Below are 16,728 nucleotides of genomic sequence, written 5' to 3'. Positions count from 1 at the left end.
GGCACACAAGTTCTGTTGACATCATATTTGGATGGCAGCATATTTCACACTGAAAACAATATAAAAAAGACAAGAAAGCAATATCTTAAAACCCCTGAAAGAAAAAAAAAAAACCTGTCAACCTATAATTCTTTATCCCAAGGAAACTATTTTTTTCAAAACAATTATTCCTAATGAAGAGAGTCAGACTTCCTTATCAAACAAAAAAGGAGTATATGTGCATGCATGTATGATTCTGTTTATATAACCTTCTGGAAAATGTGCAATCTAATCTACAATGACACAAAGCAGATCAGTGGTTGCCTGAAGATGCGGAGGACAGAGAGAAGCAGAAAGGAGAGATTAAAGGGAGCAGAAGTAAGCTACTGGGATGACGATGTGGCCACTGTCTTTAGAGTGGCTTTGATTTTACCAAATGTAGGCATGTGTCACACCTACGAAAATGCTAAATGTCTGAAGTTTGCTATAACTCAATAAAGTTAATCAAAAGTACATAATTTTATGGTACTGATGGACCTGTTTGTAGGGCAGTAATACAGACAGAGACACAGAGAACAGACATGTGGACACAGCAGGGGAAGAAGAGGGGGACGCATTAAGAGAGAAGCACTGAAACATATACATTAGTCGGAAGTGCTAGTCACTCATTGCTCAGTTGTGTCTGACTCTGCAACCCCAAGGACTGTAGCTCACCAGCCAGTGGGAATTTGCTGTATGACTTCGGGAGCTCAAGTGTGGTCAATCTAGAGGAGTGGGATCGGGTGGGAGGTGGGAGGGAGGTTCATGAGGGAGAGGACATATGTATACCTATGGCTGATTCACGTTGATGTATAGCAGAAACCAGTGCAACATTGTAAAGCACTTACCCTCTCCAATTAAAAATAAATACATTTTTATACCACATAATTTTAGTATAAAAATATATGTGACATATAAGCTGTGAACTACAAAAATAACTATAAAAATAAAGCAAACATCTCTGAACCCTATCCAAATTGGACTTCTCAAACCCATAACTTCTCCTTCCCTCCTCCAAGAAAGTAAATATTATTTTGCTTTTATTATGTAATTATTATGTATTATATATAAGTATGTATTATCCAAGAAATTATTATGCTTTTGATAAAAGTAAACAAAAATTTTTGTCTTTATATGTCTAAAGAATATAACATAGGAATGTTTCAAATCCAAATTAATGAAAGTTATGTCTTTCCAAACATTTTTCAATGTAACACACTAGTGACATGAAAAAAAGACCATATGTATTAATATCATTAGTAAGTCACCTGTTATTTTTATGAAATTTTAACCATTTTGTTAGATTTTACTTAATCACGTTTACCAATAATTCCACTTGCAGCCATTTTGGCTACTAACTGGATTTGAAGCTCTTCACTGTACATGACGCCTCTGTTTACCCAGCATGTATCATCTCATTTAGCACAAACTAAATATGGTTTTTACCATGAGGACTTCTGAAAACTTGGAAACAGGTAATGCATTCTATGAATTAAATATTAGAAAGGCCAGAGAGCCACGTGAGGAAGTAAACCAAGAGCTCACTTGTAAAATTTTTATTAAAGAGCAGACAGATTCAAAATTTTAAACAAGTTGCCTTGTTTCTAATCTTAGAAAGAGATGTGAGCAATCACCAACATTTAGTAAAATGGAAACCTGTTCTTTACTGTGTCTTTGCAGAAAAGGAGAATGATTAGCCTGATGGTTAATTTTACATGTTAACCTGACTGAGCCATGAGATATCCAGACATTTGGTCAAATGTTATTCTTGGTGTTTCTCTGAGAATGTCTTTAGATAAAATTAATATTTAAATTGGTAGACTGAGTAAAGCAGATTGCCTTCCTTAATATCAGTCGGCCTCAACCAATTAGTTAAAAGTTTGGATACAACAAAAAGGCTGACGCTCTGCCAAGAAAGGGAAACTTCTCCTACTTGACTGCTTTCAAACTGGGACATTCGCTTTTCCCTGTCTTTGGATTTGAACTGAATCTTTGGCTCATCTTGGGTCTTGAACCTGCCAGCCTTCCAAAGGGAACTACACCATAGGTTCTCCTACCTGTCAGGACTCATATTGGAACAAAGTCATTGGTTCCCCTAGGTCCTTACCTTGCCAACTCACCCTGCATATCTTGAGACTGTGTCAGTGTAGTTCGGTTCAGTCACTCAGACATGTCCAACTCTTTGTGACCCCATGAACCACAGCAAGCCAGGCTTCCCTGTCCATCAACAACTCCCGGAGTTTACCCAAACTCATGTCTATTGAGTCGGAGATACCATCCAATCATCTCATCCTCTATCGTCCCCTTCTCCTCCTGCCCCTAATCCCTCCCAGCTTCGGGGTCTTTTCAAATGAGTCAGCTCTTTGCATCAGGTGGCCAAAGTATTGGAGTTTCAGCTTCAACATCAGTCCTTCCAATGAACACCCAGGACTGATCTCCTTTAGGATGGATTGGTTGGATCTCCTTGCAGTCCAAGGGACTCTCAAGAGTCTTCTCCAACACCACAGTTCAAAAGCATCAATTCTTCAGCACTCAGCTTTCTTTATAGTCCAACTCTCACATCCATACATGACTACTGGAAAAACCATAGCCTTGACTAGACAGACCTTTGTTGACAAAGCAATGTCTCTGCTTTTTAATATGCTGTCTATGTTGGTCATAACTTTCCTTCCAAGGAGTAAGTGCCTTTTAATGTCATAGCTGCAATCATCATCTGCAGTGATTTTGGAGCCCAGAAAAATAAAGTCAGCCATTGTTTCCACTGTTTCCCTGTCTATTTGCCATGAAGTGATGGAACCAGATGCCATGATCTTCATTTTCTGAATGTTGAGCTTTAAGTCAACCTTTTCACTCTCTTTCATTTTCATCAAGAGGCTTCTGCCATAAGGGTGGTGTCATCTGCGTATCTGAGGTTATTGACACTTCTCACAGCAATCTTGATTCCAGCTTGTGCTTCTTCCAGCCCATCATTTCTCGTGATGTACTCTGCATATAAGTTGAAGAATTTTCCACAGTTTATTGTGATCCACACAGTAAAATCCTTTGGCATAATCAATAAAGCAGAAATAGATATTTTTCTGGAACTCTCTTGCTTTCTCGATGATCCAGTGGATGTTGTCAATTTGATCTCTGGTTCCTCTGCCTTTTCTAAAACCAGCTTAAACATCTGGAAGTTCACAGTTCACATATTGCTGAAGCCTGGCTTGGAAAATTTTGAGCATTACTTTACTAGCGTGTGAGATGAGTGCAATTGTGCAGTAGTTTGAGCATTCTTCGGAGAAGGCAATGGCACCCCACTCCAGTACTCTTGCCTGGAAAATCCCATGGATGGAGGAGCCTGGAAGGCTGCAGTCCATGGGGTCGCTGAGGGTCGGACACGACTGAGAGACTTCACTTTCACTTTTCACTTTCGTGCACTGGAGAAGGAAACGGCAACCCACTCCAGTGTTCTTGCCTGGAGAATCCCAGGGACAGGGAAGCCTGGTGGGCTGCCGTCTATGGGGTTGCACAGAGTCGGACACGACTGAAAGCGACTTAGCAGCAGCAGCAGCAGTTGAGCATTCTTCGGCATTGCCTTTCTTTGGGATTGGAATGAAAACTGACCTTTTCCAGTCCTGTGGCCACTGCTTGAGACTTTTTAACCTCCATAATCTCATGAGTCAATTCTTTATAATAATTCTCTTTATATTTACCAATTTAAATATACACCTCTTGGTTTTGTTTCTCTGGAGAACACTAACTAACACAGTCAGCGTGGAGTACAGAAATGGTGGAACAAAGAGGTGAAAGACCTCTAGTAGTCCCACAACTAATGGCAGTCAAGGAGGATTTCTTCCCTGGTCCACAGACTCCACCTTCCTGAAATCTATTCCAAGCATGACTTCATTATGGAGACTTTTCAGCTATCACAGCTCAACACAATTTAACCTCAAACCAACTATGGATCTGTGTTCAGGTCCATACTCACTGAACAACCTCTTTTTGCAATTTAGCTTTCCATGAACAACTTCTCACCTGGAAAAATCCTCTACTCATGCCAAGCATTTCAGATTGTATGACATACTATATGGGAACCTGTTCTTGCCGAGTTGGCATTCAATCACACTTCTTTTGATGAAAGCATTTTTATTTCCCTCAGTCCATGCTTGTGGAAGGACGATTCAACATTGCAGACATAAAATTAGGAACATGACTTTGTGTGTATGTGTGTGTGTTAGTAACTCAGTTGTGTCTGACTCTTTGTGACCCCATGAACTATAGCTTGCCAGGCTCCTCTGCCTATGGGGATTCCCCAGGGGAGAATACTGGAGTGGGTTGCCATTTCCTTCTCCAGGGGATCTTGACTCAGGCCTAGACAAATCCAAGTTTCTGTGATTGGTTGAGTGATGGTAAGAGACAAAATCTAGACCAATAAGAATCAGCCCCAAAGCTTCCACTAGAACTATTTGCAAATATTTGCAATGAAACATGTTCTTTATGATAGTTGCTAAATGGTGAGAACGTAAGTCTGGAGTTCCATAGTCAACTTTGCCATATTTACTTGACTGAGAAGAAAGCTAATGCAGAGGAAAACAATGCCAACAGGTTATATCTACACTACTTAATCTACTATCTGAATCCAGCTGTCTCTGAAGGCAGCAGTGTTCTTTCCAGTTATAGAAGCCAGCGATTTTTATATTGGTTTGTTCTGTTTGGCATAAGGCAGCTTGTATTGTGTCTGGGCTTTTGTAACTTTCCATAGAAAAAAATAACTTACACACATCAAATTAAAAAATAAATTCTCTGTATTATGCACTGGTCTCTGTGAACCTAGATAGTAAACCCACTCTTGGTGTGCTGATAGATCATATTTTTGAGTGTACAGAACTGAGGATCAGACCTTGGATTAGAACAATTTCACAAATTCAAATGCTGGTCTGAGAGGAAGTATAGTGTAGGAGGTAAGAACATGCACTTAACCATAATAGAGGTTGCATTGCAATATATCCTGCCTGTTTACTCGGTGAGAGTTCTTGAGCATGCAAGTTATTTAACTTCTCTCATTCTCAGTGCTCACATTTGTTAAGTGGAGTAAATAATATTCCATTTAATTAAACTCACTGTATATACTGAGAGATCAGCCCTGGGATTTCTTTGGAAGGAATGATGCTAAAGCTGAAACTCCAGTATTTTGGCCACCTCATGCGAAGAGTTGACTCATTGGAAAAGACTCTGATGCTGGGAGGGATTGGGGGCAGGAGAAGGGGATGACAGAGGATGAGATGGCTGGATGGCATCACTGACTTGATGGACGTGAGTCTGGGTGAACTCCGGGAGTTGGTGATGGACAGGGAGGCCTGGCGTGCTGCGATTCATGGGGATGCAAAGAGTCAGACACAACTGAGCGACTGAACGGAACTGAACTGAACTGATATACTGAGAGAATTCAGTAAGAGTACAGGTAACAACAACAGCTATGAGTTACTGATCACCCATTGTGTACAAATCATTGCTTTAAGTCATATATATAATATGTGTGTATTATATTATATATAAGTACATATATATATATGTGTGTGTGTGTGTGTGTGTGTATGACTTCCCTGGTGGCTCAGATGGTAAAAGTGTCTGCCTACAAAGCAGGAGACCCAGGTTTGATCCCTGGGTCAGGAAGATCCTCTGGAGAAAGAAATGGCAACCCACTCCAGTATTCTTGCCTGGAAAATCCCATGGACGGAGGAGCCTGGCAGGCTACAGTCCATGGATTTGCAAAGAGTCAGACATGACTGAGAACCTTCATAACAACAACTATATATATATATATATATATACACACATACATACATACATATATATATATGTTATATGTTATATATATTATATGAGCTTCCCTGGTGGCTCAGATGTAAAGAATCTGCCTGCAATTCAGGAAACCACGTTGGAACCCTGGGTCAGGAAGATCCCCTGGAGAAGGAAATGGTTTCCCACTCCAGTATTCTTGCCTGGAGAATTCCATGGACAGAGGAGCCTGGCAGGCTACAGTTCATTGGGTCACAAAGAGTTGGACACAACTGAGTAACTAAACATGCATGCATACATATATACTATATATATGAATAAAACAAGCAAGAACTGCCTTTTAATCTTAGGGAGTCATAATTCAGTAAATATTTGTTTTTATTGGTCATTTGGGGCTTGGTTTTTTTTTTTTTTTGGCTTTTTGGTCAGTATCAATAAGACATGAGAATATTTTTACCATTCTTGGTTTTGGACCCCTCTATTCTCCTTATACTAAAAAAAAAAAAAAAGAAAATATTCAAGTCCTTCCATATGATTAAAGGAGTTCATCTAGAAATAAACAAACTGAAACTGAAAAAAAATATCAAAAAAGAAAAAAATGTCACCCTGTCCTCTGGCTAATTTTAAATTATAATTCATCCAACTTTAGTCAGTCTGAGAAACCACATAATATCCTAAGCCTTCAAAACTCAGCAGCTATTCATGAACAATGAAGAAAGCTCAGTCAAAACCCTTCTGTGGTCTCCCTGAACTCATGAACTCTAATGACTTTTCTGGCTCTTTTTTCGTGCAGTTCAACCTGTAACAAAGGCGACTGCCGGGGTCCAGCCCCAGTGGATCCAGGGAATTCGAAGCAGGGACGGCGTCGGCGAGGATCAGGAAACAACTGCTTAATTAAACATTAATTAAGGATATAAAGAGTAATAGAATAAAGATAGCTCAGTGAGGAAATTCAGTGGAGAAAAGAGGCTGAAATAAGGATAGCTCAGTGAGGAAATTCAGGGGAGAAAAGAGGCTGAATAATTCAGCCAGAAGGTGAGAGAAAGAATGACATGGGGAGACCAAGTTTCCATGAACAAGGCCCACACTTTACTTTCCAAAGTAGTTTTTATACCTTAAGTTATGCATAGAGGATAATGGGGGAAGGGGTAGAGTCATGCAGTAAGCCAGGCTTTCTTCCTGCAAACTTATCGTATGCAAAAGTTTAGGTGATTTGCATCATCTTCTGGCCCAGAGGCCTGTTAACATTTTAAGACCCTTTCTTCAGAAAACTTATTTTTCTCTAAAGGTGACTAGACAGGCGCCACCCTCCAAAAGCATTAAAGTTGCATTCCTATAGGGCAAAGGTGTGGTGGGCTACAACAAGAAAAAGAATTAACTCAAGGGTCCAAGGTTACAAACATTAAAACTACTACTTACACCAATCATATTAATCAATACACTGCCAGGGAAGCAGCAGGTAAGGGATATGGAAACTTAGCAGCAAACATTGGCCCAACAAGTGAAAAACCCTTAACCAATACAATTTCTAATCAATCTTTTAACTACTCAAAGGAATCTGTGTTTAGACAGTTTAGAACATCTCCTGCCTCTCACAGTTGGGAGGCTCTGAACAATCACATGTGGCCGGAAAAACCTATTCAGGCAGGCTAGAGGACTTCCAAAGGAGTTTGTAGGTTGAAACACTATCACACCCAAGAATTATTAACTGGAGCTATAAGCTAACTCTTTTTTCAGAGAGAGGTAGTGGAGGACAGCCTCCCATAAAGTCAGAGGTGTAGGTGAAAGCACAAAGCAGAAAGTAGGCAGACTCTGGTTTGGGGGGTAGATGCTCGAGAATTTCCAGGGGAACTCCTGAGGCTTGATCCCGTCTCTGCATATGCCGAGCCTCCTTCCTCATGACCTTTGCCATGGGCGGAGTTCCTCATGCTGGCTCCCGGCAGTGATAGAATTCCAGTTGAGCTATTCCAGATCCTGAAAGATGATGCTGTGGAAAGTGCTGCACTCAATATGCAATATGCAATATGCACTCAATATGCAATATGCCGGCTCCCAGCAGGCGACAGCTTTCAGAAAGCAGTGGTTCAATCACTAACCAGAGTATGGATCTTATGAGAACAGGGCTCTAGTTTCAACCAACTGGCTCCAAAGACAACTTGGCCTCAAGAAACAAAATATCAAATTCCATAACTATGATCAGCACTGCTACCTCAAAAGCAATACTTTTCCAAATACTTTTCCTTAACTGTAGCAGCAACCTGGTAAGAGAATATGGGTGTCTCAAAATAACCCACCACAACTATGCGAAGAAACAATTGTAGCACAAGACCTACAATTTCCTTCCTACCTGTTTTCATCAACTTTCCCATCTAAGGACATAGACCATATTGAACATCTACTTGAAGCTATAGGGATTTACATTCAAATGTGGAACTTAAAACACTCATGAGACAACTGTAGAACAATTTTGCAGATGAAAATGAAAAATGAGTCTTAATAGTTAGGCCATGCAATGGTTTACTGTATGTCCATCTGTGTATAGAGCTGGTCATTTAACTTGTAAGATGACTTAGTTAAGGACTTGAATAGATGAGGAAGCTGAAGCTCAAAACACTTAAGAAATGTGACTGGTATCACACAATTAAAAGGGGCTTCCAAGATGGCACTAGTGGTAAAGAACCCGCCTGCCAACAGAGGAGATATAAGAGTTGCAGCTTCAATCCCTAGGTTGGGAAGATCCCCTAGAGAAGGGTATGGCAACCCACTACAGTATTCTTGTCTGGAGAATCACATGGACAGAGGAGCATGGCGGGCAACAGTCCATGGGATTGCAAAGAGTTGGACATGACTGAACCAACTTAGCACCCACCCACCCACACACACACACACAGTTTAAAGACAGAATGCATGATCTGGCCCAGTTTCATGTAAGGACTGAACCACAGTGCTGTATTGTTTCCCTTATAGAGAAGGAGGAATAATACAGAGAAAGTCAAACTATTTTTGTGCAAATGTGATCTACTGAATGGGGCGGCAGTGTTGGGAGGCAGCCTTTCATGCCAGAGGGATTTTCTCTGTCTTCTGCATGCAATTGTTTCCAATCAGAGAATTAAACAGTAGACTTGCATAAGACTGATTGGAACAGAGTGGTCATTACTTTTCCAAAACTGCCCATTGCACATTGGCAGGTATTTATGTTTTTCTCAAACAGGAGAATGCCCAGAGGCACTGCCATGAATCAAAATGCATAGACCTTTTAGCTGGATTCTTAGGGGGCAACTTTACAAGTGCTTGAAATAATGGCTAAAGCAATTTTTTAAAATGTATTCAAATAACAGTTATAAGCACAGTCAGATTGTTCTACCTAAGAAGAAAAAGAAAGGTAATTACCTGTAAAACACGTAAAATGTATATTGTTTACTCATCATTAACTCTGCACACCTTTATGCTAATGGATAGACTAAGACAAGCTTCCAACTATAAGGTGACAGAAAGAGCCAGAGTAAGTCAGAGAAACACAAAGACAAAGACCTTCCCAGCTGACTGGATGACATCCCAGTAACCTTGAAGAATCCCTGTGTATTCTTCACAACCTTCAATCACCTGTGGAAGTGGTAAATAATGGGAGAAAATTCAATAGGTACTACAGATCACTTTATAGACATTAGTTTCTCCTTACACAGTCTCTACCATAGTGACAGCAAACCACTTATTGGACAAAGACTGGAAAAGCAAGAAAGAATATAAATGACAAGATCCAACAGAAAAGTCAAAGTCTTAATTCTCTGAATCCCAAGAACTCTTTTATTTCTTTTTTTTCAATTATTTTTATTGAAGTATAGTTGATTTGCTATATTGTGTTAATTTCTGGTGTACAGCATAGTGGGAAGCACATTTTAAGGAAATGCATGGAAATTAACTAATGTTTATTGAGTTCCAGCATTGTGCCAGGCAATTTACATATAGTATATGTTGACACATGTGTTCTTAAGAAAACTTTTAGTGCTTTTATTCCTTCATAATCTATCCTTCCTTAAGGGAAGCAGAAATTATCCAAGAAACCACTGCAAAACTGTAAGCCAAATAAGAACATAACACGTCACTCCTGATTCTGACTTTTTTTTTTTAATGTGGTTCAGTGCAGTTCAGTAGCTCAGTCCTGTGCAACTCTCTGTGACCCCATGAACCACAGCACACCAGGCCTCCCTGTCTATCACCAACTCCCAGAATTTAACCAAACTAATGTCCATTGAGTCAGTGATGCCATCCAACCATCTCATCCTCTGTCATCCCCTTCTCCTCCTTCCCTCAATCTTTTCCAGCATCAGGGTCCTTACAAATGAGTCAGCCCTTCACATCAGGTGGCCAAAGTATTGGAGTCTCAACTTCAACATCAGTCCTTCCAAAGAACACCCAGGACTGATCTCCTTTAGGATGGACTGGTTGGATCTCCTTGCAGTCCAAGGGACTCTCAAGAGTCTTCTCCAACACCACAGTTCAAAAGCATTAATTCTTCAGTGCTCAGCTTTCTTTATAGTCCAACTCTTACATCCATACATGACCACTGGAAAAACCATAGCCTTGACTAGACAGACCTTTGTTGACAAAGCAATGTCTGCTTTTGAATATGCTGTCTATGTTGGTCATGACTTTCCTTCCATGGAGTAAGCGCCTTTTAATTTCATGGCTGCAATCACCATCTGCAGTGATTTTGGAGCCCAGAAAAATAAAGTCAGCCACTGTTTCCACTGTTTCCCCATCTATTTGCCATGAATTGATGGGACCAGATGCCATGATGTTGAGCTTTAAGCCAACCTTTTCACTCTCTTTCATTTTCATCAAGAGGCTCTTTAGTTCTTCCTTACTTTCTGCCATAAGCGAGGTGTCATCTGCATATATGAGGTTATTGATATTTCTCCTGGCAATCTTGACTGTAGCTTGTGCTTCTTCCAGCCCAGCGTTTCTCATGATGTACTCTGCATATAAGTTAAATAAGCAGGGTAACAATATACAGCCTTGGAGTACTCCTTTCACTCTTTGGTTCCAGTCTATTGTTTCATGTCCAGTTCTAACTGTTGCTTCCTGACTTGCATACAGGTTTCTCAAGAAGCAGGTCAGGTGGTCTGGTATTGCCATCTCTTGAAGAATTTTCCACAGTTTATCGTGATCCACACAGTCAAAGGCTTTGGCATAGTCAATGAAGCAGAAATAGATGTTTTTCTGGAAATCTCTTGCTTTTTCTATGATCCAATGAATCCTGGCAATTTGATCTGTGGTTCCTCTGCCTTTTCTAAAACCAGCTTGAGTATCTGGAAGTTCACAGTTCACATATTGCTGAAGCCTGGCTTGGAGAATTTTGAGTATTACTTTACTAGTGTGTGAGATGAGTGTAATTGTGTGGTAGTTTGAGCATTCTTTGGCATTGCCTTTCTTTGGGATTGGAATGAAAACTGACCTTTTCCAATCCTATGGCCATTGCTTAGTTTTCCAAATTTGCTGGCATATTCAGTGCTGCACTTTCACAGCATCATCTTTTAGGATTTGAAATAGCTCAACTGGAATTCCAACACCTCTACTAGCTTAGTTCATAGTGATGCTTCCTAAGGCCCACTTGACTTCAGATTCCAGTTTGTCTGGCTCTAGGTGAGTGATCACACCATTGTGATTCTCTGGGTCATGAAGATCTTTTTTGTACAGTTTCTGTGTATTCTTGCCCCCTCTTCTTAATATCTTCTGCTTCTGTTAGGTCCATACCATTTCTATCCTTTATCGAGCCCATCTTTGCATGAAATGTTCCCTTGGTATCTCTATTTTTCTTTAAGAGATCTCTAGTCTTTCCGATTCTATCGTTTTCCTCTATTTCTTTGCATTGATTGCTGAGGAAGGCTTTCTTATGTCTCCTTGCTATTCTTTGGAACTCTGCATTCACATGGGTATATCTTTCCTTTTCTCCTTTGCTTTTCACTTCCCTTCTTTTCACAGCTATTTGTAAGGCCTCCTCAGACAGCCATTTGCTTTTTTTACATTTCTTTTTCTTGGGGATGGTCTTGATCCCTGTCTCCTTTACAATGTCACAAACCTCCATCCATAGTTAATCAGGCATACTGCTGATCAGATCTAGTCCCCTAAATCTATTTCTCACTTCCACTGTATAATCATAAGGGATTTGATTTAGATCATATCTGAATGGTCTAGTGGTTTTCCCTACTTTCTTCAATTTAAGTCTGAATTTGGCAAAGGAGTTCATGATCTGAGCCACAGTCAGCTCCCGGTCTTTTTTTGCTTTAATGTTTTGCTTGTTTTAATGTGGTAGTTTTGGTCAATTCTGAAAAGAATTTTGAGAACAAGAGTCTGTGATTTTCATCAAGTATTTTTACTTAGCTTATAATGACTTCAGTAATAGAGAAAGAACTAGGTTGCCAATGGCTAAAATAATTTCACTGAAATAATTTATAGTGACAGATGGACAGATAGATATGCATGTAGATATATATAGATAGATAATCTCTACTTTTTCTCTACAAACCTTGTAGCAAATACTATGGTGAAGCAAGATTTGTTTTACAAAGTTACCAGTGGAAGGTTAAAACATAAAGTTGAAATACATTTGTCTAGCTGAGTGATTAGAACACTTCTAAGTGTCCAGTCCAAACTCAAGCAAGGAAGGAGTCAATTCTCAATTTTTGAGCCACATCTAAAATGCTTCATATTTATACTCAAAAACACTTCTTAACAACAAGGTCCTACTGTATAGCACAGGAACTATATTCAATATCTTATAATAACCTAAAATGGGAAAAATCTGAAAAAGAATATTTAATATTATATAATTTACATATATGTCAATGACTTTGCTGTATGCCAGAAATTAACACAACATTGTAAACCAACTATACTTCCATTTAAAAAAACAAAAGCCAAACAAAAGCTGCAAACTGCTTCTTTTCAAATCAGCAAACTATCTGATTCTAGTTGCTGTGTTTAATATGAAAGGCAAATACCACAATGTTTGTAAGCAGAAATGCTTGAATCAATTGCCTGAGGTTTAACTCTCAGTCTACCAGTCAGTAGCTCAGTAATTTAGCACAGGTTACCTAACCTTTCAAACCTCAGCGTCCTCATGTATAGAATGGGTATAATGGAAGTATCTGCTTCATGTGTTGTTGTAAGAAAAAATGAAGTAAGAAAATAAACAATCTTAGAACAGTCCCTGGGCCATCCCAGAGTCTTTGCATGCTACTCTGTTGTCTCTTTCTCAGCCTTGCCCAGCCTCCCTCTGGTGGACACCTTCATGGGCATCTGGAAGTTACTGGATGGCAAGAATTTCAATGACTACCTGAAGTCACTCAGTGTGGATTTTGCTACCAGGCAGGTGGCCACCATGACCAACCTACCACATCACTGAAGTGAATGGAGACACAATCACCATAAAAACACAAAGCATCTTCAAGAACACAGAGATCTGCTTTAAGCTGGGAATGGAGTTTGGTGAGACAACAGCAGATGACAGGAAGGTCAAATCCACTGTGACGTGCTGGACGGAGGCAAACTTGTTCACGTGCAGAAGTGGAACGGACAAGAGAAGACACTAGTGCAGGAAACAGGTGATGGGATGCCCATCCTGACACCCACCCAGGGTGGTGCAGTTTGCACTCACACTTACAAGAAAGAGTTGTGACCTGCCCACTCCTTCAACTGCTCTTCTGCCAGTTGATTCCTCCTTGACTCAGCACCAGATTGCCTCATTTTTCTCCTCTTGCATTTTGTACAAATCAGCTTGATTGGAGGAATTCTCCAGGGATCAGGTGGCAGCAGCCTGGATCCAATTTCATTCTCATTGTGTATGTTTTTGTTTTTTAACTACATTCAAAGGGTGCTCTGATATCAATAAACCAAAGCCAAAGTCAAAAAACAAAAAACAAGCAAAACAGAAAGCACTTGTGCCTGGTACCTTCTATGCACTGAACAGATGTCAGTTAATATGATTACCAAATTTCAAGGTATTGTAACTGTGGCAGGATAATTTGAGATATTAATCTTTTTTTACTGTTCTGTTCTCATTGATGCACAAAATTCAAAAGACTGGAAGTGATTTTGGTATATTTTTATCTTTTCCCCCTGAAGAAAAGAATCAAGATTTTTCAGTGCTAGCATGTAAGAATTTCTCTTGCTCCAGGAGAGAATTAATGACTTCTGTTTTCTAAAACCTTTAATGAAGCAATAGGGCTGAATGTCATTTAAAAGGGAAGAGGAGAGATGAAGGGAAAGAAAGCAACCTGGAAGAAATGAGAGGATGAGCATCCCTCAGACCTAGAGCTAGATAGGGTTGGATTTTTGGCAAGCAGAGGAGATTTATGTTCCTGCTGCACACAGAGTCCCAAAGGGGAGATGGAGAGGAATAGCTGACGTTGGCCTCTAGGGTCTAGGCCTGTAGAGAAGCATCAGGTCTTGTGTGAGCCAGAAGAACCACTACAATGGAGATCTCTGAGCAGGCCCAGAACACTCCTGCCAGAAAAACAACAGAAGACCAACATGTGTAAAAGCATCATGCAACAGAACTCAAAATGGTAATGACAAAGATAGTATGGGTGTTAACCAGGTCACTTGCTCATCTCCGCTTGCCCCAATTCAAGTCTTACAGAGTCGTAAGAGAGAGAAGCCCCCAAATCTAAACTTACATTGTGTTTCTTACTGCCCTGATAATTGAAAACCAGGCCCAGAATTAATTTATTTTAAAAAGAAGAAGTTCAGGGAACGTGAACTTGTGATCCAGCGGCTAAGACTCTGAGCTCCCAATGCAGTGGGCCTGGGTTCCATGCCTGGTCAAGGAACTTGATCCCACAAGCTGCAAATAAGAGTTCACATTCCACAACTAAGACCTACCACAGCCAAATAAATAAAATAGATAAACAAAAATTTTTAAAGATGAATTTCAGGAAATTCCTGGAAGTCGAGTTGGTTAGGATTCAGCATTTTCCCTGCCAGTGGCCTACGTTCAATCCCTGATCAGGGAACTAAGCTCTCACAAACTGCACAGCATGGCCAAAAGAAAAAGATGAAGTTCTTTAAGTTAAGCAATGCATAGCATAAAAGTATGAGTTTTGCAAGGTTCTACCATATACCACAGGGAACTATATTTAATATCCTTTGACAAATCATAATGGAAAAGAACATGAAAAAGAATATGTATAACTGAATCACTTAGCTGTACCCCATAATATATAACTATAAATCAATTATACTTCAATAAAATTTGAATAAAAAAAAGAAGTACGAGTTTTCGAGTGATTTTAACCTCAGTTTAAATACTAGCTATGTGTATAGCCATGAGTAAAGGATTGAAATTCACTAAAATTTAGTTTCTATATTTATAAAATTATAACATAACTTGAAGCATATGTATAAAAATTAATCATTCATAAATTGCTGGATATATCATATGGCAAATAAATGGCAGCTATTATTATTATTATATGAATGTGCTCCATTAGGCAGAAAAATAACTGTCAGTGAAAGATGACCCTGCCATAAAAGGATGCCTGTTGAAGGTGCAGTGATTGGTAAACAATTCCGATCCCCTTCAGGACCAAAGCATTTTTGAAGCAGACTACCCAAAATGTGGATCACATACCACATGCATTAGCAGAATCTGGGAAAGTACATGTAGACCTGTATCTCCAGATGCCAGAAAAGGGAGCCAGGGGGTGTGGAACATAAAGTTGGATAAGGAAGAAACTATTAACATGGGAGCACTATCCTATGACACACTGTTCCCAGGTGGCACTAGTGGTAAAGAACCTGCCTGCCAATGCAGGAGACTCAAGAGACACAGGTTCAATCCCTGGAGAAGGAAGAGTCCCTGGAGAAGGAAATGGTAACCCACTCCAGTATTCCTGCCTGAAGAATTCCATGGACACAGAAGCTTCGCAGACTACAATCCCTGGGGTGGCGAAGACTCAACAAGACTGAAGCAACTTAGCCCACATGCGTCCTACAACACAAGGTTTTATACTCTGCAAGGACCTTAGGAGACTGTGCTACCATGCTGCTCAGATGACCTTGGAAACACAAAGAAAGTGATCAACTTCATTAGGTGAATTAGAAATACCAGAAATTCCTCCCTCATGGATTCATGATTCATGGCTCAGTATATGTGTACAAGCTGAAAATTACCAGCTCCTGCATCTCACTCACAGATGACCTTGCAAACAACTAAAATGAAATTCCTCCTAATGGGCAGAGCTTCAGTGTGCACTCAGACGTCTGCTTTGTGCAGAAAGTGTCCCAAGGTTGTGATATGTATGGTTTCATGAGCAACAACAAGTGACTTGGTTGGTTGGATGGGGCATGAAATGAAAAAGACAGAGAAGTCTGAGAAAAAGGCATGTGGATAGACATAACAAAACAAAAATCTTTGTTTTGCTTGTGAATGTGCTTGTGAGCGACTATTTAAACTGACACCCAGATAACTCCCTGGAGCATGCCTTGGTGCTGTTCTGGTCACATCTGAAGGACAATCTTGACTAACATTCACTCACAGATACTGTTGCCGAGAGCCCTTCTCCAAATCTGTGTGCATCTCTGCAGACTGCTTCCCAAGGAACCCAATCAAAGAAAGTGCCGAATTAAACATTTATAAGTTTAAAAGAAAGACAATGGAAATTTTATATGAAAGTTAATTAATACTTTCATCATAAAATGTGTACTTTAAATCCATGAATACGAACATTTTAAAGAAGACTTGAAGCAAGTGGCTAAAACTGTCACCACCGCCACCCACTCCACACCTGCCAACCAGACAAGCACACAGATGCTACTCACATACATATTATCTCATTCCACATCCAAAAATTTCAGGGGAAAGAGATAACTTATTTCTACTAATTCTACCCAAACTTTCAGAAACCACTCTAACTGGTAACCTCTTGTCAT

The 16,728-nt window shown here is 39.9% G+C and overlaps 1 pseudogene; it reads left to right on the top strand.

Moving 5' to 3' along the window:
- Window positions 1–1,465: 1,465 nt before the first annotated feature.
- On the top strand, window positions 1,466–13,499 carry LOC783844 (fatty acid-binding protein, heart-like; annotated as a pseudogene).
- The last annotated feature ends 3,229 nt before the right edge of the window (window positions 13,500–16,728 follow it).

The sequence above is a fragment of the Bos taurus genome, chromosome 1 (genome assembly GCF_002263795.3).
Source record: "Bos taurus isolate L1 Dominette 01449 registration number 42190680 breed Hereford chromosome 1, ARS-UCD2.0, whole genome shotgun sequence".
Classification (NCBI taxonomy): domain Eukaryota; kingdom Metazoa; phylum Chordata; class Mammalia; order Artiodactyla; family Bovidae; genus Bos; species Bos taurus.
Note: the sequence above shows the minus strand (reverse complement) of the source record. Positions and strands in the feature narration are given on the sequence as shown.